The 25123-nt window shown below is 46.7% G+C and overlaps 1 long non-coding RNA gene across 1 annotated transcript; it reads right to left on the minus strand.

Moving 5' to 3' along the window:
* Positions 1 to 450: 450 nt before the first annotated feature.
* LOC147108438 (uncharacterized) lies at positions 451 to 25114 on the minus strand. The gene is made up of 3 exons (XR_015080718.1): positions 24936 to 25114; positions 3161 to 3243; positions 451 to 729 (listed from the first exon to the last, which is right to left on the minus strand). It is a non-coding gene; the product is annotated as an uncharacterized LOC147108438 (long non-coding RNA).
* Between the last annotated feature and the right edge of the window lie 9 nt (positions 25115 to 25123).

The following is a 25123-nucleotide window of genomic DNA, read 5'->3' on the forward strand; positions in this document are numbered from 1 at the left end:
GATTTTGAACGCCTCCATCAAATCTCCACTTAACCTTCTCTGCTCTAAGGAGAACAAGGCCAGTTTCTCTGGTCTCTCCATATAACTGAAGTCTTTCACCCCTGGTACCATTCTAGTAAATCTCTTTTGCACCCTCTCCGAGGCCCTGACATCCTTCCTAAAGTGTGGTGCCAGAATTGGCCACAATACTCCAGCTGAGGCCTAACCAGTGGTTTATAAAAGTTTGGCATAACCTCCTTGCTTTTGTGCTCTATTCCTCAATTAATAAAGCTAAAGATTTCCCAATACCTTTTTAACAGCCTTCTCAACCTGTCCTGCTATCATCGAAGACTTGTACGCACACCCCCAGGTGTCTCTGTTCCTGCACCCCCTTTAAAATTGTAGCCATGATGTGGAGATGCCGGTGTTGGACTGGAGTGGACAAATGTGAGAAGTCACACAACATCAGGTTATAGTCCAACAGCTTTATTTGAAATCACAAGCTTTCGTAGCGCTGCTCCGTCGTCAGGTGAAGTGAAGAGATGCATATAGGCACAGTATATATAGTCACAGAACACTGCCAGATGATTACAGGTAATCTTTCTAACTGCCCTTTATCCCACCTCGGCAGAGAGATAATCACAGCAATCAAAGGAGTGGATGGTGTCCAAACAGGTCAGTCAGGAAAACATTACATCAAAGAACAATGAGGTGGGGTCACCAGGGGTCAAATGTTGCAGATGCTGGGGTCTGTATGAAAAACAAAAAACAAAGAACAATAATAAAAAAAAGATTTTTTTTGCTGGAAATCACAGCAGGTTCGGCCGCATCTGTGTAGAGAGAACAAGCCAATGATGACTCGATTCTGGATGACTCTACGTCAGGTGGGGTTACATGTAGCATGACATGAACCCAAGATCCCGGTTGAGGCCGTCCTCATGAGTGCAGAATTTGGCTATCAGTTTCTGCTCGACGATTTTGCATTGTCGTGTTTCTCGAAGGCCGCCTTGGAGAATGCTTACCCGAAGATCGGAGGCTGAATGTCCTTGACTGCTGAAGTGTTCCTTGACTGGGAGGGAACACTCCTGCCTGGCGATTGTTGTGTGGTGTCCATTCATCCATTGTCGCAGTGTCTGCATGGTCTCACCGATGTACCATGCGGCATCCTTTCCTGCAACGTATGAGGTAGACAACATTGGCCGAGCCACATGAGTATGTACCATGTACCTAGTGGGTGATGTCCTCATGTGTGATGATGGTATCTGTGTTGATGATCTGGCATGTCTTGCAGAGGTTGCCGTGGCAGGGTTGTGTGGTGTTGTGGTCGCTGTTCTCCTGAAAGCTGGGTAATTTGCTTAGAACGATGGTCTGTTTGAGGTTAGGCGGCTGTTTGAAGGTGAGTAGTGGTGGCGTGAGGATGGCCTTAGCGAGGTGTTCGTCATCATCGATGACATGTTGAAGGCTGCAAAGAATATGGCGTCGTTTCTCCGCTCCGGGGAAGTACTGGATGACGATGGGTACTCTGTTGGTTGCGTCTCGTGTTTGTCTTCTGAGGTGGGAGAGACAGGTGGGGGAAGAGAAGGGGGTGTGGGGTGGGAGAGAAGAGGGGGGTGGTTGGGGAGGGAGAGAAGAGGGGTGGAGTTGGGGGGGAGAGAAATGGGGTGTTTGGGGGGGAGAGAAGAGGGGGGGTTGGGGTGGGAGAGAAGAGGGAGGGTTGTGGGGGAGAGAAGAGGGTGGTTTGTGGGGGAGAGAAGAGGGGGGTTTGCGGGGGAGAGAAGAGGGGGGTGAGAAGGGGGGTCGAGGGGGAGAGAAGGGGAAGAGAAGAGGGGGTTCGGGGGGAGAGAAGAGGGGGGAGAGAAGGGGGGTCGGGGGGGTGGAGAGAAGGGGGTGTCGGGAGGGTGGATAGAAGAGGGGTGTGTCGGGGGGGCTGGAGAGAAGAGGGGGGTCGGGGCGGTGGAGAGAAGAGGGGGGTCGGGGGCAGAGAGAAGAGGGGGGGTCGGGGGGAGAGAAGAGAGGGGGTGGAGGGGAGTCAAAAGGGCATTGGGGGGAGAGAAGAGGGGGGATGGGGAGAGAAGAGGGGGGTTGGGGAGGAGAAGGGGGGCTTGGGGGGGAGAAGGGGGGGTTGGGGGGAGAAGATGGGGGTTTGGGGGGGGAGAAGAGGGGGGTTTGGCGGGGAGGAGGTGTGCGGGAGAAGAGGGTGGGTGGGGGTGGAGAATTGGGAGGTGGGGGGGAGAAGAGGGGAGTTGGGGGGTAGGGGGTGTTCGGGGGTGGGGGGGAGAAGTGGGGGGGGTTGGGGGAGAGAAGAGGGGGTGGGCGGGAGAAGAGGGGGTGTTGTGGGGGGAGAAGAGGGGCGGTTGGGAGGAGAGAAGAGGGGGGTCGGGGGGGTGGAGAGAAGAGGGGGGCCGGGTGGGTGGAGAGAAGAGGGGGTGTCGGGGGGGAAAGTAGAGGGGGGAGGGGGGAGAGAAGAGGGGGTATGTGGGGGAGAGAAGAGGGATTGGGTTGGGGGGGGGGGAGAGAAGAGGGGGGTTGGGGGTGGGAGAGACCCTTTAGCGCTTTCCCACCTGGGTTTCTAGACCCTTTAGCGCTTTCCCACCTGGGTTTCTAGACCCTTTAGCGCTTTCCCACCTGGGTTTCTAGACCCTTTAGCGCTTTCCCACCTGGGTTTCTAAACCCTTTAGCGCTTTCCCACCTAGGTTTCGAGACCCTTTAGCGCTTTCCCACCTGGGTTTCTAAACCCTTTAGCGCTTTCCCACCTGGGTTTCTAAACCCTTTAGCACTTTCCCACCTGGGTTTCGAGACCCTTTTGCGCTTTCCCACCTGGGTTTCTAGAAACATTAGCGCTTTCCCACCTGGGTTTCTAAACCCTTTAGCGCTTTCCCACCTGGGGTTCTAGACCCTTTCGCGCTTTCCCACCTGGGTTTCTAGACCCTTTAGCGCTTTCCCACCTGGGTTTCTAGACCCTTTCGTGCTTTCCCACCTGGGTTTCTAGACCCTTTAGCGCTTTCCCACCTGGGTTTCTAAACCCTTTAGCGCTTTCCCACCTGGGTTCCTAAATACCTTAAAATGCGTCCTATTGGTCCACTCATGAAGCCTGTTGCTCCTTCACTCGCTGTTCTTTATACCACCGCTAACCCGATCTGCATCGCAGACCTCCATGTTAAGAGTGAATATTGCTACTCACCCTTCCGTGTATGTTGTTGTGGAGGATCAATCAGCAGTCCGGCAGCATCCCACTTCTGACACCAAGCTGTAAGCGAGGAAAATCTGGAAGGTAAAACAGAACTAACAGACTCAGGTGTTACCCAGATCAATAGTTTTATTACGAGTGCACACAGGAGAATATCTCAGCTACCCTTAGCTAGAGACATCATTCTCAAGGGAAAAAGTGGCAATACAGCTTAGTTTATACAGTTTATATTAGATAACACCCACTTATTACTAATGGGGGTGTATACATGAGAATATTGATGCATCATTGGTTTACATGATTAATCAATCAACTATTAGGCCTGTCCTTTGAACTCGAGTACCCTCTGGATATGTCAGTAAGAAGCTTATCGACTGTAGAGGCTTCATTCTAACTTCTGTATTCATGAGCTATCTCTTACTCTTGTTATCAGTATGGGAAGGTATTTTCAGCAGAGACATGGCTGGATGAATACATTGAATTATGCAGCTGGCTGACTACTCTTCAAGGCCTTATTTGCTGCGATTCTTTAATTGTGCCTTTGTACTCTTATCTCTTCCAAGAACAGGCTCTTTCTAAACAGTTACCACCAAGTTGTAATTACAAGCAACACTTCAGAATGTCTTTGGTCAGCTAAATTTATTTATGTTAGTTTAAAAAGGGTTAATATAACCAAGTATCCCATGGTGCTTTGCATTTGTTTTCCAGCCTAACAAGACTGAATGGTACCTTTCAGACATATTATACCAGTCAAATATTGAGGCCCACCCCTTTATATCCCCTAAGCCAAATTTTATCCTAACGCAACTCTCTTCCTTCATCCAAGTCATTGATACCTCTTCCTCTACTGTTAAAATGGATGTAAAGTACTCATTTAATAAGTCTGTTTCCCTATTATCCATTATAGGCTCTTTTGCACCTGTCTTCAATCGGCCCACATGCCACTTTCTTCCAATATATTTATAAAAGCTTTTGCTGTTGGCATTGATATCCTTTGCATATTTTTCATGCTGTTTTTCCAACTCATTACTTTCTTCATATCCATTTGATGCTTTTTATAGCTCTCCCTGGATTTCCAATTTTCCTTGCATTTGTGCAGCTTTTTTCTTTGAGCTTGATCCTCATTTGTTGACCGTGGTTGTTTAACTGTACATGTGTAGCCTTTGTCTTTCAGGGATATGTACTGATTTCGTATTGTAACAAAAACTTCTTGTAATACTTCCCACGGTTTGTCTGTGGGTTTAACCATTAACAGCTTTGCCCAGTTTACAGTGGTCAATTTATTTCTCATCCTTTCGAAGTTTGAGACTCTTCCTTCTCCCCCTCAAACCTAATATCAAATTCAATCATTCAGTTTTCGCAAGATGTTCCCTTACCATCAGATCGTTAACAAATTCCAGTCAAAGCTCCGCTGCTTTGGAGAACTTCAGTGTAAGCTCTGAATCACCAAGTGCAAGAGTTGAGGCAAAGAACATAGATGCACTTAAGGGGAAGCTGGATAAGTGCATGTGGGAGAAAGGAATAGAAGAATATGTTAGTAGGGTGGGAGGAGGCTGGTGTGGAGCATGGACCTGTTGGGCCAAATGGCCGCTTTCTGTGCTGTATCTTCTGTGGCGTACATTGCTGTGCTGCTGCTGATTTTGCTCTGCTATTTTCTTTACTCTGCTGTTAGAGGTTAGATTTTTGGTAGGCTAGCAGTTTGTGTTTTAATGGATTAATGCTATGTTTTTAATAGGCTGTTACGAAGAATCTACAAACAATTGCATAGAATATATAACATGACCAGGCCAATTGACCCAACTGGTTTGTGTATATACTCCATGAGCCTCTTCCCACCCTGCTCCTGTAAAACCTCGATTCCCTTCTCCCTTGTATGCATTAAGCCCTCCTTTAAATGCATCAATGCTCTCTGTTTCAAGCTCTCCATGTGGCAGTGAGCTCCACATTCTCACCACTGTAAAGGCATTCCTCCTAAACTCTTCATTTGATCAGTAAGTGGCGACTATATTTATGCCTGCCCACCCCCGTTCTGGACTCCCCCCACAGATGGTAACAGTTTCTCCATGTCCACCCGATCGAAGCCCTTCATAGTTTTAAAGACTTTAGTTGGTGCTCCTTTTAGACTTCTCTTTTCCAGAGAAAAGAGCCCCAGTCTGCTCAGTCTTTCCCGATAGTTGCATCCTCTCCATTCTAGCTTCTTTTTAGGCCAGTTTTACTTAGCTGAGATGTGACTTAGCAAATGTTGACTGGAAACAGCAACTTGAACATAAATCAGTGTCCAAGCAGTGTGAGGCTAGTGATGGTTCAGAGCAAATATGTTCCCACAAAGAAAAAGGGTGGGATTCCAAAATCTAGATACCCCAGATGTGAAGTAGCATACAGGGTAAGATAAGGCCGGGGGGGTGGGGGGGGGGGATGGTGGTGGTAGAGAAGGGAAGCTTGTGTCAGATGCCAAGAGTTAAGTACTATAGAAAGCCTGGAGGAGTATAAAAAGAGTGTGGTAAACCACGTTCACTATCGTATCACTGTTAGTAGTTAGCACTGTTCACCACTGTTCGTTATAACTGTATCACTGACCACTATTGTATCACGGTACGAGGTCGCCTCTTGCCACACTGCTATACCTGGGATGACCACTGCCGACTCCGCCTTGGCTCCACCCACCAGGCCAGGTATAAAGGTGAGCGATTGGCTGGTATTCCTCCTGCTTGGATCGGATCACCCACGAGAGTGGGCTCTGTTATTTAGTCAATAAAAACCTTTAGTCACCTTCGTAACTCTTCGCCTTTTATTGGAGGAATTGATAGGTATATCAATTTTATTGACTAAATTTAATGATGTCCGACAACGAGTCACAACCGGCGGAGGAGCCACCAGCGCAGCTCCCAGGAGCACAGCCACACCAGCCAGCTTGGCTGCGAGCCCTCAGACCGCCGTACCTGGACCTGAACCCACGAGCAGCAAACTCAGCCGCAGACTTTAAACACTGGCTGGTCTGCTTCGAATCATACCTGAGAGAATCCAGCGTCCCTCAGGCATCCAAACTAAGTGTCCTGCAGGCACAACTGAGCCCGAGAGTATACACTCTCATCGAGGACATGACTACCTACGAGACCGCCATCAACCTGCTGAAACAGAAGTACCGGACCCCGGTAAACTACATGTACGCTAGGCACCTCCAAAGATCACGGCCGCAACAGCCAGGAGAATCAGTAGCCAAATTCTCACAGGCGCTATATGCACTCGCCAGGAACTGTGACTTTAAATCGGTGTCGGCAGCCGAAAATACTGAAGATAATATCCGCGACGCATTCCTGAAAGGCCTACGGTCCGAGTACTCACGGCAAAGACTGCTGGAAGCTAAAGACCTCAGCATGGAAAAAGCTGAAGCCCTCGCTATCTCCCTGGAAGTGGCCCACCAAGATCAGGAAGCATTCACCAGGTACTGCTCGCGACCCTGGGACTCGGGCCCGACCCCTACCACAGCACCCTTCCCAGCGCCGCCCCCGGGACCTACCTCTGCGTCGGCGTCCCGGACCCGACCGGCCCCGCCACCCCCGGCACCGGCCCCGACATCGGGCATCCGCGATCGGGCCGCCGGCTGTTTTTTTTGTGGCCAGGAGAAGCACCCGAGGTCGCGCTGCCCAGCCAAGAACTCCATATGCAAAACCTGCCTGAAGAAAGGCCACTTCTCCAAGGCCTGCAGGAGCGGATCCTCAGAGGCCAGCAGTGCCGCATGCGAACTATGGGGGCGGCCATCTTCGTTTAGGGCAACTGAGGCCAGCATCCCCACACATGAGTCATGGGGGCGGCCATCTTTGATTAAGGCAACCGACCCCAATAGTGCCTCATGTGAGCTATGGGGGCAGCCATCTTCTCCGTCATTTTGCCCTACCTCGTGGGAGACGCCATTTTACTCACCACGCCCGACCGCCTCGCCCGCAGATGACAACGACTCGCTCAGCTACACACTAGCTTCCGTCACCCTGGACCAAGCCCGCCCGCACCATCTGTCCAAGTCAATGATGGACATCAAAGTGAACGGCCACGCCACGACCTGCCTGTTCGACAGCGGAAGCACGGAGAGCTTCATCCACCCAGACACGGTGAGCCACTACTCCCTCTCTGTCCTACCAACGCGCAGCCGAATCTCGATGGCATCGAGGTCCCACGCCACGGACATCAGCGGCTACTGTGTCGTGACCCTGTCGGTTAAGGGCACGGAGTATAAAAACTTTAAACTCCTCGTCCTCCCCCATCTCTGCGCTGCCGTCCTACTAGGGCTGGACTTCCAATCCCACCTCCAAAGCGTAACCCTAGCATACGGTGGACCCCTCCCCCCGCTCACAGTCAACAACCAGCAAACGTTAAACCGCCCACCACGTAACACCTGCAGCCTCTCCACCCTCAAGGTCCCGCCACCCTCTCTGTTTGCTAACCTTACCCCTGACTGCAAACCCGTCGCTACCAAGAGCAGGCGGTATAGCGCCGGGGACAGAGCCTTCATTAGCTCTGAGGTGCGGCGCCTCCTGAAAGAGGGCATTATCGAGGGGAGCAGCAGCCCCTGGCGTGCCCAGGTCGTAGTCGTAAAGACCGGCGATAAAAACTGCCTGGTCATCGACTACAGCCAGACCATAAACAGATATACCCAGCTGGACGCATACCCCCTCCCCCGCATATCTGACATGGTCAATCAGATTGCACAGTATAAAGTATTCTCGACCATCGACCTGAAGTCGGCCTACCACCAACTCCCTATCCACCCTGAGGACCGCCAGTATACCACCTTCGAGGCGAATGGGCACCTATACCACTTCCTTAGGGTCCCCTTCGGTGTCACTAATGGGGTCTCGGTCTTCCAAAGGGAGATGGACCAGATGGTTGACCAGAACGAACTGCAGGCTACATTCCCCTACCTAGATAACGTCACTATCTGCGGCCACGACCGGCAGGAACATGACGCGAATCTGGAGAAATTCCTCCGTATGGCCCAACGGCTGAACCTCATCTACAATAAGGAGAAATGCGTGTTTAACACCACGCGCCTTGCCATCCTCGGCTGCGTAGTGGAGAACGGAATCATCGGCCCCGACCCAGAAAGAATGCGCCCCCTCATGGAGCTACCCCTCCCCCACTGCCCTAAAGCACTTAGGAGAACCCTGGGGCTTTTCGCCTACTATGCCCAATGGGTACCCAATTACGCGGACAAAGCCAGACCCCTCCTGAAAACCACTTCCTTCCCCCTCACGGAGGAGGCGTGCGCGGCCTTCTCCCTCATAAAGGGAGACATAGCCAAGGCCACGATGCACGCAGTGGACGAGTCCATCCCCTTCCAGGTGGAGAGCGACGCATCCGACTTCGCCTTAGCCGCCACCCTAAACCAGGAGGGGAGGCCAGTGGCCTTCTTCTCAAGGACCCTACAGGGCCCCGAGATCCGACATTCGTCGGTCGAGAAAGAGGCCCAGGTGATCGTGGAGGCAGTACGGCGCTGGAGGCACTACCTGGCAGGCAAACGATTTACCCTCCTCACCGACCAGCGTTCGGTGGCTTTCATGTTTAATAACAAGCTGAAGGGCAAAATCAAGAATGACAAGATTTTGAGATGGAGAATCGAGCTCTCCACCTACGATTATGAGATCTTGTACCGGCCAGGCAAGCTGAACGAATCCCCTGATGCCCTTTCACGAATGACATGCGCCAGCGCGCATATCGATAGGCTTCAGACCCTCCACGACCAGCTCTGCCACCCCGGAGTCACCAGACTCTACCATTTCATTAAGGCCCGCAACCTGACCTACTCCATCGAGGAGGTCAGGACCATGACCAGGAACTGCCAGACCTGTGCGGAGTGCAAACCGCACTTCTATAGGCCGGACCGAGCAAGCCTGATCAAGGCCACCCACCCCTTCGAGCGCCTGAGCATCGACTTTAAGGGGCCCCTCCCGTCCTCTGACCGTAATGTGTACTTCCTCAACATCGTTGATGAGTACTCCCGTTTCCCCTTTGCCTTCCCCTGCCCCGACATGACCAGTAGCACGGTCATTAAGTGCCTGAATGCCCTCTTCGCCTTGTTCGGGTTCCCGAACTATATACACAGCGACCGGGGCTCCTCCTTCATGAGCGAGGAACTCCGGCAATACCTCCTAGAGAGAGGTATTGCAGCAAGCAGGACCACCAGCTACAACCCCAGAGGTAACGGTCAGGTGGAAAGAGAGAACGCGACGGTATGGAAGGCCGTCCTCTTAGCCTTAAAGTCTAAGGGCCTCCCAACCTCCCGCTGGCAAGAAGTCCTCCCGACAGTGCTGCACTCCATCCGGTCATTACTTTGCACGGCCACTAACACCACCCCCCATGAACGAATGTTCGTTTTCCCCAGGAAGTCGACTACGGGAACCACTCTACCAACCTGGCTGACCGCCCCAGGGCCAGTCTGGCTGCGGAAACACGTGAGGGCCCATAAAACGGACCCCCTGGTCGAGAGGGTGAACCTCCTGCACGCCAACCCCCAGTACGCCTACGTGGCGTACCCAGACGGGCGGGAGGACACTGTCTCCCTACAAGACCTCGCACCCTCAGCCGATCCGGAAACACCGCCACCACCCCCCCCCAACCTCAGTCCAGGTAGACGGCATGCCGGAACCCCACGAGCCCTCGCCGACCACGCAAACACCAGCATCAACACCGGATAAGGCACCAGCACCGGATAAGGCAACACCACCGCTGCGGCGATCGGAGAGGCTTACGAAGCCTCCGGACAGACTGACCTACCAGAATTGGTAGTACACTTCACCCCGCCGGACTTAATTCTAAACAAGGGGTGAATGTGGTAAACCACGTTCACTATCGTATCACTGTTAGTAGTTAGCACTGTTCACCACTGTTCATTATAACTGTATCACTGACCACTATTGTATCACGGTGCGAGGTCGCCTCTTGCCACACTGCTATACCTGGGATGACCACTGCTGACTCCGCCTTGGCTCCACCCACCAGGCCAGGTATAAAGGTGAGCGACTGGCTGGTATTCCTCCTGCTTGGAGCAGATCACCCACGAGAGTGGGCTCTGTTATTTAGTCAATAAAAACCTTTAGTCACCTTCGTAACTCTTCGCCTTTTATTGGAGGAATTGATAGGTATATCAAAGAGCAGGGGTGAAATTAAAAAGTAAATTAGGAAAGCAAAGAGAGGACATGAAAAAATATTTGCAAGGAAAATCCCAAAAATGTTTCAGAAGTACATAAAGAGCAAGAGGATAACAGAGTAGGGCCTATTTGAGACCAAAAAAGAAGCTTGTGCGTGCAGGCAGAAGATGTGGGTATGGTTCTTAATGAATTCTTTGTGTCTGTCTTCACAGGAGAGGGATGATGCAGACATTGTAGTTAAGGAGGAGTGTGAAATGTTAATTGAGATAAACATAGTGAGAGGAAGTATTAAGGGGTTTAGCATCTTTGAAAGATAAATCAACAGGCCCGGATGAAATGTATCCTAGGCTGTTAAAAGCAAGGAAGTAAATAGTGGAGGCTCTGACCATCATTTTCCAATCCTCTCTGGCTACAATTCTGGTGCCGGAGGACTGCTAACATTGTGCCATTGTTTAAAAAGGGAGAAAGGGATAGATGAGTAATTACAGGCCAGTCAGCCTAACCTCGGTGGTGGGCAAATTATTGGAAAACATTCTGAGGGACAGTATTAATCGTCATTTAGAAAGGTATAGATTAATCAAGGACAGTCAGCATGGATTTGTTAAGGGAAGGTTGTGTCTGACTAACTTGATTGAATTTTTTTTAGGATCAAGCAGATTGATGAGGGTTGTGCTGTCTTTCTTTAGGAATTTATGTTAGTTTTCCAGTTAATTCAGGGGTTTGAGTAATTTGGGTCGATTCCCATTGTGTGCCGCCACCTAGTGGATATTTGGTACCTAGCAACTGCAGTAAAAGTGCAGTAAAGTGCGGTAAAGCACAGTAAGTGCAGTAAAGTAAACTACTGTATATCACAGACCTACATCCACACATGGTCTGGGAAGTTATATTGTTGCCACGCTTCAGCCTTGGACACTATTTGCCTGTAAGTACTTGAGAATGTTATAGATGATTAGTGTACACTATATTTTGCAGAAAATGTTTAGTTTGTAACTTTTCTTTGTAAGCAAACTTACACAGCTAGCCGTGAAGTGCTCACTCTCTGTCTAGCTGGTTAACTTGTATTTTGATGCACTATGTACAGAGCTAATTTAAAGAGAATGCCTTCCAGTTTGCTAAATGTATATTCACAGTAAGCTGTGTTTCCACGTGTTTGGTAAGTTACATGCCAAATGTACTGTGTTGCTCAGGCATACCTAAATTTGTGTATGCATATCAGTTATGTGCTTGTATACTAATCTCTGCTTCCATTTCTGTATTGTATTTCAGTTTCACAATAAGAATTTTTCAGTAAAGTTTACAAGAAAAGTCAAGCCTTGTGATTTTTATGGGAAGATATCAAGTTATTAGCTACCTGTCTAGCTCTGCATAGGAACGCGCTGCAAGGGCAGAATAAGGGTAGCGCGTTTGATGTAGTCTACATGGATTTTAGCAAGGCTTTTGACAAGGTCCCACAGGCAGAGTGATCAGAAAAGTAAAATCCCATGGAATCCAAGGGAATGTGGCAAGTTGAATCCAAAATTGGCTCAGTGGCAGGCAGCAAAGGATAATGGTTGATGGATGCTTTTGTACCTGGAAGGCTGTTTCCAGTGTGGTTTTGCAAGGCTCAGTACTAGGTCCCTTGCTTTTTGTGATACACATAAATGATTTAGACTTTAATGTAGGGGGCATGATTAAGAAGTTTGCAGATGATACAAAAAAATGGCCATGTGGTTGATGGTGAGGAAAGCTGTAGACTGCAGGAAGAGATCAATGGACTGTTCAGGTGGGCAGAAAAGTGGCAAATGGAATTCAGTCTGGAGAAGTGTGAGGTAATGGATTTGGGGAGGGCTAACAAGGCAAGGGAATACACAGTATATGGTAGGATACTGAGTAGTGAACAAAGACCTTGGAGTGCATGTCCACAGATCCCTGAAGGTAGCAGGACAGGTAGAGAAGATGGTTAAGAAGGCATATGGGATTCTTGCCTTTATTAGCCGAGGCTTAGAATATAAGAGCAGGGAGGTTATGCTTGAACTGTATAAAACACTAGTTAGGGCACAGCTAGAGTATTGCGTACAGTTCTGGTCACCACATTACAGGAAAGATGTGATTGCACTAGAGAGGGGGCAGAGGAGATTTACGAGGATGTTGCCAGGACTGGAGAATTTTAGCTATGAGGAAAGATTGGATAGGCTGGGGTTGTTTTCTTTGGCACATGAGAGACTGAGGGGAGACGTGATTGAGGTGTATAAAATTATGAGTGGCCTAGACAGAGTGGATAGGAAGGACCTATTTCCCTTAGAGAGAGGTCAATAACCGGGGGGCCTAGATTTAAAGTAATTGGTAGAAGGATTAGAAGGGAGTTGAGGAGGACTTTTTTTCACCCAGAGGATGGTGGGGGTCTGGAACTCACTGCCTGAAAGGGTGGTAGAGGCAGAAATCCTCATTGCATTGTAGGGGGTGGTGTTTTGAGTCAGCTTTGCCTCTGACTGTTTTGAGCGGTTCGAATCGCTCCCACACCCTTTTCGTTCTAGACTCTGGACTTAGGTACAGGCTGTGATACAAAATTGGAGTGGACAACTGGTTTGGTGCAAGATAACTGTTTTATTAGAGTCACAATAAAATTATAACATTGAAAAATTACACTTAGATTACTGGAATAGTTACAGACATTCAAGAGTACACTTAATTAGGAATGGGGAACACACTGCACAACGAGGGAAAAATCACATTAATAATCCCCCTACCCTTGTCCCACCCCCAATATCTAACTAAATTATGCTAAAAGGGGACAGGAGTCATGCTCACCAACAGGGGTTTCTTGACAGTTCGAATCCTGTCAGTTAAGCCGATTGCGTTTTTGGGGTCTGCTCTTTGTATCCTTTGGGGCCTGCCATCTCCACGTGGTACTAGTCTTAGAATCTGTGAAAGTTCTTCAGTTGGGTGGAGTCCACTGATGTGGTTTGGGCACGTTTGTGGATTTGTCTGGCGAGTCCCCACTTTTCTTAGTTAGAAATAGGGAGAGTAAAGTCTTTGTTGGGTACCTTAGCTTGTAGAGTGGAAAACTTCGGGTTTTGTTCTTCTGGTGGTGGTCTGGTCATTGAGTTTTGTTGCAGTTGGGGTTCGGTTGGCGGTCTTCGGTGTCAGCTCGGTCGCGGTGGCCTAGATCATTACCTGTGTAGTGGTAATGATCTGAAGGTATGGTTTACCCGGCCCTTTTTGTTACAGCGGTGCTCGTGGTTGGTCCTCGTGTCGGGCTACGGTTGTGGCCTTGTTGTCTTCAGTCGAGCCTGCCCCACCGTGATGTTGCGTGAGTCTTCCTGTCAGCTTCCGAATGATGATGCAGGGTGTGTGTCCTCTTGGTTACCAGTGGGCCTACAGTTATATTGTTTTTGAGTTTGTTATCTGCACGCCAAATCAGGGTTAGTTCTTTGTCCGACTTTTGGCGGGCTCGTTAAGGTGATTATAGCCATTCACCTTAACTGGTTTTGGGGGGGTTGTCTCGTTGCTAAATGGCCTTTAATGTCTTGGGTGTTTGTCATGCATAAGGTTAATCGGTGTCTTCCTGGCTTGGTAGCTAGTTCGAACTGTAAGCGATTATTTATGCAGAGTCTTGATGGGCTTTAGGTTTGTGCAAGTTGATTTGATTTGATTTGTTTAAAGGGAAGAATGCGTGTTCTGTCTCCTCCAGTTGTCTGGTTTTGAAATAACAAATCAAAGCTGTCTCCCACAGGCCCAGGCATGTCAAGTTTTAAGCTTTTGAACTTGACATTCTGCCTGCAGGGTCCCACTTTAACCTTGCAGTTTTTGCCATAAAGTCCAAAAGCCATTCCCTTCAGGGTTACCTTATTAATAAATTGGGAAATGTGGGAATTTTGAGAATCCTACAGCATTTAAAAACTACTTGGATATGCACTTGAAGTGTCATAACGTATATGGCTACAGACCAGGAGCTGGAAAGTGGGATTATGCTGGAGAGCTCTTTTTCGGTTGGCACAGACACAGTGGGCCGAATGGTCTCCTGAGCTGTAAATTTCTATGATTCCAGTACTTTGTAATCTTTATGGCCTTATCAACGTGTGTTGCTACTTTTAACGAATTATGTATCTGTTTTCCCAGATTCCCTTGCTCCTCTACCCCATTCAGGTTCTCACCTTCCAAGGAATGGGTGTCTGTTTTGTTGTGGTTTTTCAATCCATTGTGATGAGTCTTTTGTGTGGCACCTTAACAACATCCTTCTGAAAGTCCATGTACACCACATCCATTACAGTGCCCTTGTCTACTCTTTCTGTTGCTTTAAAGAATTCAATGAGGCTGGTTAAGGAGTCTTGTACACTGTATAAAAATTTCCATTCCTTTCACCCCCTCTCTCTGCCAGTTTGTTTGAGGATAGTTGAAATCTATCTTTATAAAATCATAGAAACAGCACAGAACGAGGCCATTCGTGCCTGTGCTGGCTCTTTGAAAGAACAGTCGTGCTTAGTTCCACACTCCCGCTTGTTTCCGTAACCTTCATCCTCGAGTACCTATCCAACTCCCTTTTTAAAAATTATTTATGGAATCAGCTTCCACTTCAGGGGGAGCGTTCCAGATCCCAAAAACTGAGTGAAAACATTTCTCCTCATGTCCCCGCTAGATCTTTTGGTAATGATTTTAAATCTATGAAACTTGGTTATTCAATCATTCACCAGAGGGAACAGCCTTTATCAATCTATCTATCAAAACCCCTCGTCGTCATCATCAACCTCGATGAGGTCACCTCTTCGCCTTCTCTGTTCCAAGGAAAACAGTGTTATCTTTTCTAACCTCCTCAAAATTATGATTTTATTTAATTAATTTAATAGATTTGCCTACATATTTCTCCCTCCACTTCCTTTCCACTGTTTGCTGGTTTGTAGTATGTGCTAATAGCGTGACTGATCCCGTCCTATCCTTTATCTCAATCCATATGGATTCTGTTTCTATATCTTAGTTATATTTTTCTTGCTCCTGTCATTGTTTTGATTAGCACAGCTATCCCACCTCCTCCTTCTGCCATCATTTCTAAATATATTGCCTATGTGACTCCAGTCCCATGCAGTGTGGTTAACTCTTGACTGACCTCTGAAATGGCCGAGCAAGCCACATCGTTGTAGCAAACCGAAGACCCAACATCAGCTTCTCTGGACAACTACGGATGGGCAACAAAATGCCAGCCTTGCCAGTGACACCTACCTCCTGAGAATGAATGGAGAACAATCCACGCTCCTCCAAGGCCAATACATCCTACCTGAGGTGCAGTGACCAGAACTGAACGCAGTGTCCAGATGGGGTCTGACCAAGGCCCTGTACACTGAAGCATCGTTTCTTCCGCTTTGTATTCCAGCTCCCTTGAAATAAAGGCCAACATTCCATCAGCCTTTATGATTACTTTTTGTGCATGTGCACAAGCTTTCAGTGATTTGTGTACATGGACACCCAAATCCCTTTGCTCATCCACAGTTCCTAGTCTCTCGCCATTTAGAAAATATTCTGATTTTTGTCTTTTTTGGTGCCAAGATGGATGACCTCACTTTTCCCCACCTTGAACTCCAGCTGCCACAGTTTTACCCACTCACTCAATCAGCCTATGTCCCTTTGTAACTTCCTGCTCCCACCTACGCCACTTACTGTCCCTCCTAACTCAGTGTCATCTGCAAACTTGGATATGCAACTCTCTTCCTTCATCCAAGTCATTGATACATATGGTGATCAGCTTGTACTTGTCAAGTGCTCAGTCCTTCTGTCCCTGATGATAAATTCCAGCAGCTCTCCCACAACTATCTAGAGAACTTTGGGGAGTTAACTTCACTCATTTGCAATTTCCTCACCTATTTCTCTTAACACTCTGGAATGGGAAACCAGGTCCTGGAGATTTGTTTCTTCAGTCCCATTATTTTCTCCATTACCACCGATTTTACTTGTATTAAATCCAATTAAGTTCCTCATTTGGTTTATTTTTAGGTTCCCATCTACTGTTAAAATGGTGTGGTCTAACTAAGGGTCTATATAAATTAACATTACCTCCCTGATATTTCTATTCCTCTACAAATTAGAGGGCACAGAATTCTTAAAATGCATTCAGGAGAACTTTTTTAGCCAGTACGTTTCAAGCCCAACAAGAAACGGGGGCAGTTCTGGACTTAGTTTTAAACATAGAAACATAAAAAATAGGTGCAGGAGTAGGCCATTCAGCCCCTCGAGCCTGCTCCGCCATTCAATGAGATCATGGCTGATCATCCAAATTCAGTACCCTGTTTCTGCCTTCTCTCCAGATGCCTTGATTCCTTTAGCCTTAAGAAATATATCTAACTCCTTCTTGAATATATTTAATGAATTGGCCGCTACTGCCTTCTTTGGTAGAGAATTCCACAGGTTCACCACTCTCTGGGTGAAGAAATTCCTCCTCATCTCTGTCCTAAATGGCTTACCCCTTATCCTTAGACTGTGACCCCAGGTTCTGGACTCCCCGACCATCGGGAACATCCTTCCTGCATCTAGTCTGTCTAGTCCTGCTAGAATTTTATAAGTTTCAATGAGATCCCCTTTCATTCTTCTAAATTCCAGCGAGTACATGCCCAATTGACCCAATCTCTCCTTATACGTCATTCATGCCATCCCAGGTATCAGCCTGGTGAATCTTCGCTGCACTCCTTCCATGGCAAGGACATCCTTCCGCAGATCAGGCAACCAAAACTGCACACAATACTCAAGATGTGGTCTCACCAAGGCCCTGTACAACTGCAGCAAGACATCCTTGTTCCTGTACTCAAACCCTCTCACTACGAAGGCCAACATACCATTTGCCTTCTTAACCGCCTGCTGCATCTGCATGCTTACCTTGAGCGACTGGTGCACAAGGATGCCCAGGTCTCGTTGCACTTCCCTTTCTCCCAATCTATTGCCATTCAGATAATAATCTGCCTTCTTGTTTTTGACACCAAAGTCGCATTTATCCACATTATATTGTATCTGCCATGCTTCTGCCCAATCACCCAACCTGTCCAAATCATACTGGAGTTTCTCGACATCCTCCTCACAGCACACATGCCCACCCAGCTTTGTGTTGTCTGCAAACTTGGAGATATTACATCTAGTTCCCTCGTCCAGATCATTAATATATATTGTGAATAGCTGGGGTCCAAGGACTGATCCCTGCAGTACCCAACTAGTCACTGCCTGCCACTCAGAAAAAGACCCGTTTATTCCAACTCTTTGCTTTCTGTCTGCCAACCAGTTCCCTATCCAAGTCAATACCTTGCCCCCAATCCCATGTGCCTTAACTTTACATGCCAATCTCTTATGCTAATCTCTTTAGGGAATGAAGCTGCACAGATGGAGGGGCATCCGAGGGAGAGCATTTTGGTGCTAGTGATTATAATTCAGTTAGATTTAGCGTAGTTATGGAAAATAGACCAGGAGTAAAAGTTCTCGACTGAGGAAAGACCAGTTTTACTAAGCTGAGATGTGACTTGGCAAATGTTGACTGGAAACAACTACTTGAAGGTAAATCAGTGTCCGAGCAGTGTGAGGCATTCATGGAGGAGCTAGTGAGGGTTCAGTGCAAATATGTTCTTGCAAAGAAAAAAAGAGTGGGACTCCAAAATCTAGAGACCCCGGATGTCAAGTGGTATACAGGGTAAGAGGGGGGGTTGGGGGGAGAAAATTGAAGCTTATGTCAGATGTCAAGAGTTAAATACTACAGAAAGCCTGGAGGTGTATAGAAAGAGCAGGGATGAAATTAAAAAGTAAATTAGGAAAGCAAAGAGAGGACATGAAAAAATATTGGCAAGGAAAATCCAAAAGATGTTTTATAAGTACATAAAGAGCAAGAGGATAACAGAGTAGGGCCTTTTTGAGAAGCTTGTGTGTGGAGGCGGAAGGTGTGGGTATGGGTCTGTCTTCACGATGATGCAGACTTTGTAGTTAAGGAAGAGGAGCATGGAAATATTAGATGAGATAAACATAGTGAGAGAGGAAGTATTCAGGGGTTTAGTATCATTGAAAGATAAATCAACAGGCCTGAATGAAATGTATCCTAGGCTGTTAAAGGCAAGGAAGTAAATAGTGGAGGCTCTGATCATCATTTTCCAATCCTCTCTGGCTACAAGTGTGGTGCCGAAAGACTGCTAACATGTGTCATTGTTTAAAAAGGGAGAAATAGATAGACTGAGTAATTACAGGCCAGTCAGCCTAACCTCGGTGGTGGGCAAATTATTGGAAAAAATTCTGAAGGACAGTATTAATCGTCATTTATAGAAAGGCATAGATTAATCAAGGACAGTCAGCATGGATTTGTTAAGGGAAGGTTGTGTCTGACTAACTTGATTGAATTTTTTTAGGAACAAGGAGGTCGATGAGGGTAGCACATTTGATGTAGTCTACATACATTTTAGCAAGGCTTTTGACAAGGTCCCACATGGCAGACTGGTCAGAGAAATAAAAACCCATGGGATCCAAGGGAATGTGACAAGTTAAATCCAAAATTGGCTCAGTGGCAGGCAGCAAAGGGAAATGGTAGACGGATGCTTTTGTACCTGGAAGGCTGTTTCAAGTGGGGTTCTGCAGGGCTCAGTACTAGGTCCCTTGCTTTTTTGTTATACACATCAATGATTTAGACTTTAATGTAGGGGGCATGATTAAGAAGTTTGCAGATGATACAAAAAAATGGCCATGTGGTTGATGGTGAGGAAGAAAGCTGTAGACTGCAGGAAGAGATCAATGGACTGTTCAGGTGGGCAGAAAAGTGGCAAATGGTATTCACTCTGGAGAAGTGTGAGGTAATGCGTTTGGGGAGGGCTAACATGGCAAGGGAATACACAGTAAATGGTAGGATGCTGAGAAGTGTGAGGAACAGAAACCTTGGAGTGCATGTCCACAGATCCCTGAAGGTAGCAGGACCGGTAGAGAAGATGGTTAAGAAGGCATACGGAATGCTTGCCTTTATTAGCCGAGGCTTAGAATATAAGAGCAGGGAAGTTATGTTTGAACTATATAAAACACTAGTTAGGCCACAGCTAGAATACTGCATACAGTTCTGGTCACCACATTACAGGAAAGATGTGATTGCAATAGAGAGGGCACAGAGGAGATTTACGAAGATGTTGCCAGGACTGCGGAATTTTAGCTATGAGGAAAGATTGGATAGGCTGGGGTTGTTTTCTTTGGCACAGAGGAGGCTGAGGGGAGACCTGATTCACAGAATCACAGAAACCTCACAGTACAGATAGAGGCCATTTCGGCCCATCGAGCCTGCACCGACACATATCCCACCCTATCCCCGTAACCCCACGTATTTAATCCCCCTAACACGAAGGGTCAATTTTTATCATAGCCAATCAACCTAACCCGCACATCTTTGGACTGTGGGAGGAAACCAGAGCACCCGGAGAAAACCCATGCAAACAGGGGGAGAATGTGCAAACTCCACACAGACAGTCACCCGAGGCCGGATTCGAACCCGGGTCCCTGGCGCTGTGAGGCAACAGTGCTAACCACTATGCCACTGTGCTGCCCTGAGGTGTATAAAATTAAGAAGGGCCTAGATAGAGTGGATAGGAAGGACCTATTTCCCTTAGAGAGGCCAATAACCAGGGGGCATAGATTTAAAGTAATTGGTAGAAGGATTAGAGGGGAGTTGAGGGGGACATTTTTCCCCCCAGAGGGTGGTGGGGCCTGGAACTCATTGCCTGAAAGGGTGGGAGAGGCAGAAACCCTCATCACATGTTCTTATATCCAAGTACTTTTTAAATAAGTAAGAGCAGGAGTAGGCCATACGGCCCCTTGAGCCTGCTCTGCCATTCAATAAGATCATGGCTGATCATCGACCTCAACTCCACTTTTCCGCCCGATCTCCATATCCCTTGATTCCCCTAGAGTTCAAAAATCTATCTATCTCAGTCTTGAATATTCACAGCTCTCTGGGGCAGAGAATTCTAAAGATTCACAACCCTCTGAGTGAAGAAATTCCTCCTCATCTCAGTCTTAAATGGTCCCTTCATCTAGGTCATTAATATAGATTGTAAATAGCTGAGGCCCCAACACTGATCCTTGCGGCACCCCACTAGTTACAGCTTGCCAACCTGAAAAAGATCCGTTTATCCCTACTCTCTGTTTTCTGTCCGTTAACCAACCCTCTATCCATGTTACTAAATTACCCCCAACCCCCTGAGCCCTAATCTTGTGTAATAACCTTTTATGTGGCACCTTATCGAATGCCTTTTGGAAATCCAAATATACTCCATCCACTGGTGCCCCTTTAATCTACCCTGCTAGCTACATCCTCAAAAAACTCTAATAAATTTATCAAACACGATTTCCCTTTCATAAAACCATGTTGACTCTGCCTAATCATGTTATGATTTTCTAAGTGACTTGATACCACTTCCTTAACAATGGATTCCAGCATTTTCCCAACGACTGATGTCAAGCTAACTGGCCTGTAGTTCCCTGTTTTTTCTCTCCCTCCTTTCTTCAATAGCGGTGTTACATTTGCGACCTTCCAATTTGGTGGGACCTTCTAGAATATAGGGACCTTTGGAAGATCAAAACCAGTGCATCCACTATCTCTTCTGCCACTTTTTTTAGAACCCTAGGATGTAGGCTGTCAGGTCCAGGGGATTTGTCGGCTTTTAGTCCCTTTAGTTTCTCTACTTATATTAATTACATTAAGTTCCTCACCCTCATTCGACCCCTGGTTCCCCACCATTTTTGGTATGCTTTTTGTGTCATCTACTGTGAAGACAGATACAAAATATTTGTTTAACGTTTCAGCCATTTCCTTATTCCCCATAATCATTTCTCCTGTCTCAGCCTCTAAGGGACCAACGTTTACTTATGCTACTCTTCCTTTTTACATACTTGTAGAAGCTCTTACAATCTGCTTTTATATTTCTTGCTAGTTTTCTCTCATTCTATTTTTTCCCTTTTTATCAATTTTTTGGTCAGCCTTTGCAGGTTTCAGAAACTCTCCCAATCCTCAGGCTTACTATTATGCTTTGCAACATTATAAGCTGCTTCTTTCAATCTAATGCTAATGCTATCCTTAACTTCTTTAGTTGGCCATGGTTGGATCATTTTTCCCATGGAGTTTTTGTTTCTCAATGGAATGTATTTTTGTTGAGAATTATGAAATATTGCTTATCTACTGCCATACCTTTTAATCTATTTTTCCAATCTACCTTAGCCCTCATACCTCTGTAATTGCTTTTATTTAACTTTAAGACTCTAGTTTCGGACTTAGGCAAGTCACTCTCAAAATGAATGTGAAATTCTATCATATTATGATCACTCTCACTCCTTTACTATGAGATTGCTAGTTAACCCTGTCTCATTACACAGTACAAGATCTAAAATAGCCTGTTCACTGGTTCCATGACACATTGTTCTAGGAAACTGTCCTGAATGCATTCCAGGAACTCGTCCTACAGATTTGATTTGTCCAATCTATATGAAGATTAAAGTCCCCCAAGATTATTGCATTATCTTTGTTGCAAGCTCCTACTATTTCTTGATTAATATTCTGTCCAATGGTGCAGCTACTGTTAGGGGGCCTATATACTACTCCTACCAATGTTTTCTACCCCTTGTTATTCCTTGTCTCCACCCATACTGATTCTAGATCTTCTGAGCCAAGATCCTTTCTCACTACTGCCCTTATGTCATCCTTTATTATCAGAGCTACTCCCCCTCCTTTTCCATTCTGCCTGTCTTTTCGAAATGTCAAGTACCCTGGAACATTTAGTTCCCAACCGTGGCCACCTTGCAACCATGTCTCTGTAATGGCTATTAGATCAAACCCACTAATCCCTATTTGTGCCACTAGTTAGTCTATCTTGTTATGAATGTTTCGTGCATTCAGATAAAGTGCCTTTAATTTAAATTTTTTACCATTATTCCCTGCTTTGACCTTATTCTTTGCTGCACTGCCACCGTTAAACTCTCTGTCCCTTCCTGTCACACTCTGCTTATTTGTACACAAATCGCTACACTGCTCTATTGCCCTGACCTTTCTCTTTAAATTTCTAAATTTCCCCTCATCTGACCACTCCCCCCCCCCCCCCCCCCCCCCCCCCCCTCTGGCTATTTTAGTTTAAATCCCTCTCTACAGCCCCAGTTATTCGATTCACCAGATGTTGGTCCCAGCCCGGTTTAAGTGGAGCCCGTCTCGATGGAACAGCTCCCTCTTTTCCCAGTGCTAGTGCCAGTGCCCCATGAATTGAAACCCCTGTTTCCCACACCATTCTTTAAACCACGCCTTAACTCTCTGATCTGCTTGACCCTATGCCAATTTGCACGTGGCTCCAGTAGTAATCCACAGATTATTACCCTTGTTGTTCTGCTTATTAATTTAGACTCTAGCTCCCTCAGCAGAACCTCATAGGTAGAACTAACAATGTCGTTGGTTCCTACATGGACCATGACAACTGGATCCTCCCCCTCCCAGTTCTTCTCCAGCCATGAGAAGATATCCTTAACCCTGACACCGGGCAGGCAACACAGCCTTCGGGACTCTCTTTTGGGGCTGCAGAGAACAGTATCTATTCCCCTGACTATACTGTACCCTACTACTACCACAGTCTTTCCTTCTCTTCCCCTCACCCCCACCCCCGTACCACAGTGCCATGTTCAGTTTGCCCATCCTCCCTGCAGTTCTTTTCCTCATGAATACAGGTAGAAAGTACCTCGTACCTGTTGGACAAGGTCCAGGGCTGAGGCTCCTCCATCACTACATCCTGGGTCCCCATACCTTCCTGACTCGCAGCCACACCCTCCTGTCCCAGTCCACTGATGAACTCTAAAGTACTACTTAACGTAAAGGGTGTAACTGCCTCCTGGAACAAAATGTCCAGGTAACTCTTCCCCCTCCCTGATGCATCGCAATGTCTGCAGCTCGTACGCCAGCTCAACAATTCTGAGCCGAAATTCCTTCAGTTGCAGACACTTACTGCAGAGGTGGTTGCTCGGGATCGCGATGCTCTCCAGACTCCCACATGCTGCAGTTACGACACACCACCTGCCCTGTCATCTCTAACCTTGTTTGATTTATTTATTAATTAATTAGTTAAAGATTTTATTTAATCGATATTTTAGGTTTATTCTTTGATTATTTTATTTAGTTTAAGTTATTAATTTAATAAGTACTAGCAAGTTAAAGTTTCTCAGCTCTTAATTTAACCCCCTTCCCTAACTTGGAGAGCAAAAAAGAGCTGTTGCTTTAAAGAATTCAATGAGGTTGGTTAAGGAGTCTTGTACACTATAAAAAAAATGCCATCCCTTTCACCCCCTCTCTCTGCCAGTTTATTTGAGGATAGTTGAAATCTATCTTTATAAAATTATACAAACTTAGCACAGAACGAGGCCATTCGTGCCTGTGCTGGCTCTTTGAAAGAACAGTCGTGCTTAGTTCCACACTCCCGCTTGTTTCCGTAACCTTCATCCTCGAGTACCTATCCAACTCCCTTTTTAAAAATTATTTGTGGAATCAGCTTTCAGTTCAGTTAGTGTTCCAGATCCCGAAAACTGAGTGAAAAAATTTCTCCTCATGCCCCCGCCACATCTTTTGGCAATAATTTTAAATCTATGAAACTTGGTTATTCACTCATTCGCCATAGGGAACAGCCTTTATCAATCTATCTATCAAAACCCCTAGTCATCATCAACCTCGATGAGGTCACCTCTTCGCCTTCTCTGTTCCAAAGAGAACAGTGTTATCTTTTCCAACCTCCTCAAAATTATGATTTTATTTAATTCATTTAATAGATTTGCCTACATATTTTTCCCTCCACTTCCTTTCCACTGTTTGCTGGTTTGTAGAATGCTGCTAATAGTATGACTGATCCCTTCCTATCCTTTATCTCAATCCATATGGATTCTGTTTCTATATCTTAGTTATATTTTTCTTGCTCCTGTCATTGTTTTGATTAGCACAGCTATCCCACCTCCTCCTTCTGCCATCATTTCTAAATACATTCACTGCCAATCCTGTCCTGTCCATAGCCTTGTTTCCGTTATTCCTTTTAAATCTATTTCCTCACTTCTAATTATTGTCTCCAAATCCCCGATTTGTTGCTGATGCCCTTTACATTGCTATACAGGCAATTTAATCTCTCATTTTTCATTGCTCCTGCTTTATTTTCAAGGAATTTATTACTTCCTATAAGCTTTCCTGTTCCTGAGTATTTATTATCGTTCTCTCTTGCTGTACTCTGACCTTGCTCTTATGCTTTTTCTTGTATTAAGGTTATTATTTCCACCTGGTCTCTCCACATCCCTTCACTAGTTTAAAGTCAGTCCTAATTATCCTTTCCGCTCAGACCTTGGTCCCAGCGGCACAGCTCCTTCCTCTCCCAGTACTGGTGCCAATGTTCCACGAACTGGAACCCCTCCTTCCCACACCGCTCAGCCGCGTGTTTACTTTCCTGATCTATGCCAATTAGAACGTGGCTTGGGTAATAATCCCAAGATTGCCACCTTTGAGGCGCTCTTTTCAGTTAGCTCCTAGCTCCTGATACTCCCTCAGCTGGACCTCCTCCGTTCTTTCCCACGTTGGCTCTGACATAGATCACAGTAACTGGTTTTTTCTTCTCCCCTTTCAAGTTCCTTTCCAGCTGCTTTGAAATATCCCTTACCTTGGTACCAGGTGGGTGACCCACTCACATGTTTGAGCTGGGAGAAAGGCTGCCTGTGTCTCTGAAGATGTGGCAATAATGTGCTCTTGCATGGTCCCTGGAGACCGCAGGTACACCTTTTGGCAGCAGCTCTACATGCAACATAAAGCAGCCGATCAGATTTGGGAGTGCAATTTCCTACGGTCAGT

This window comes from Somniosus microcephalus, chromosome 13 (genome assembly GCF_052327205.1).
Source record: "Somniosus microcephalus isolate GS21.2 chromosome 13, FLI_Smic_1.0, whole genome shotgun sequence".
NCBI classification, from domain to species: Eukaryota; Metazoa; Chordata; class Chondrichthyes; order Squaliformes; family Somniosidae; genus Somniosus; species Somniosus microcephalus.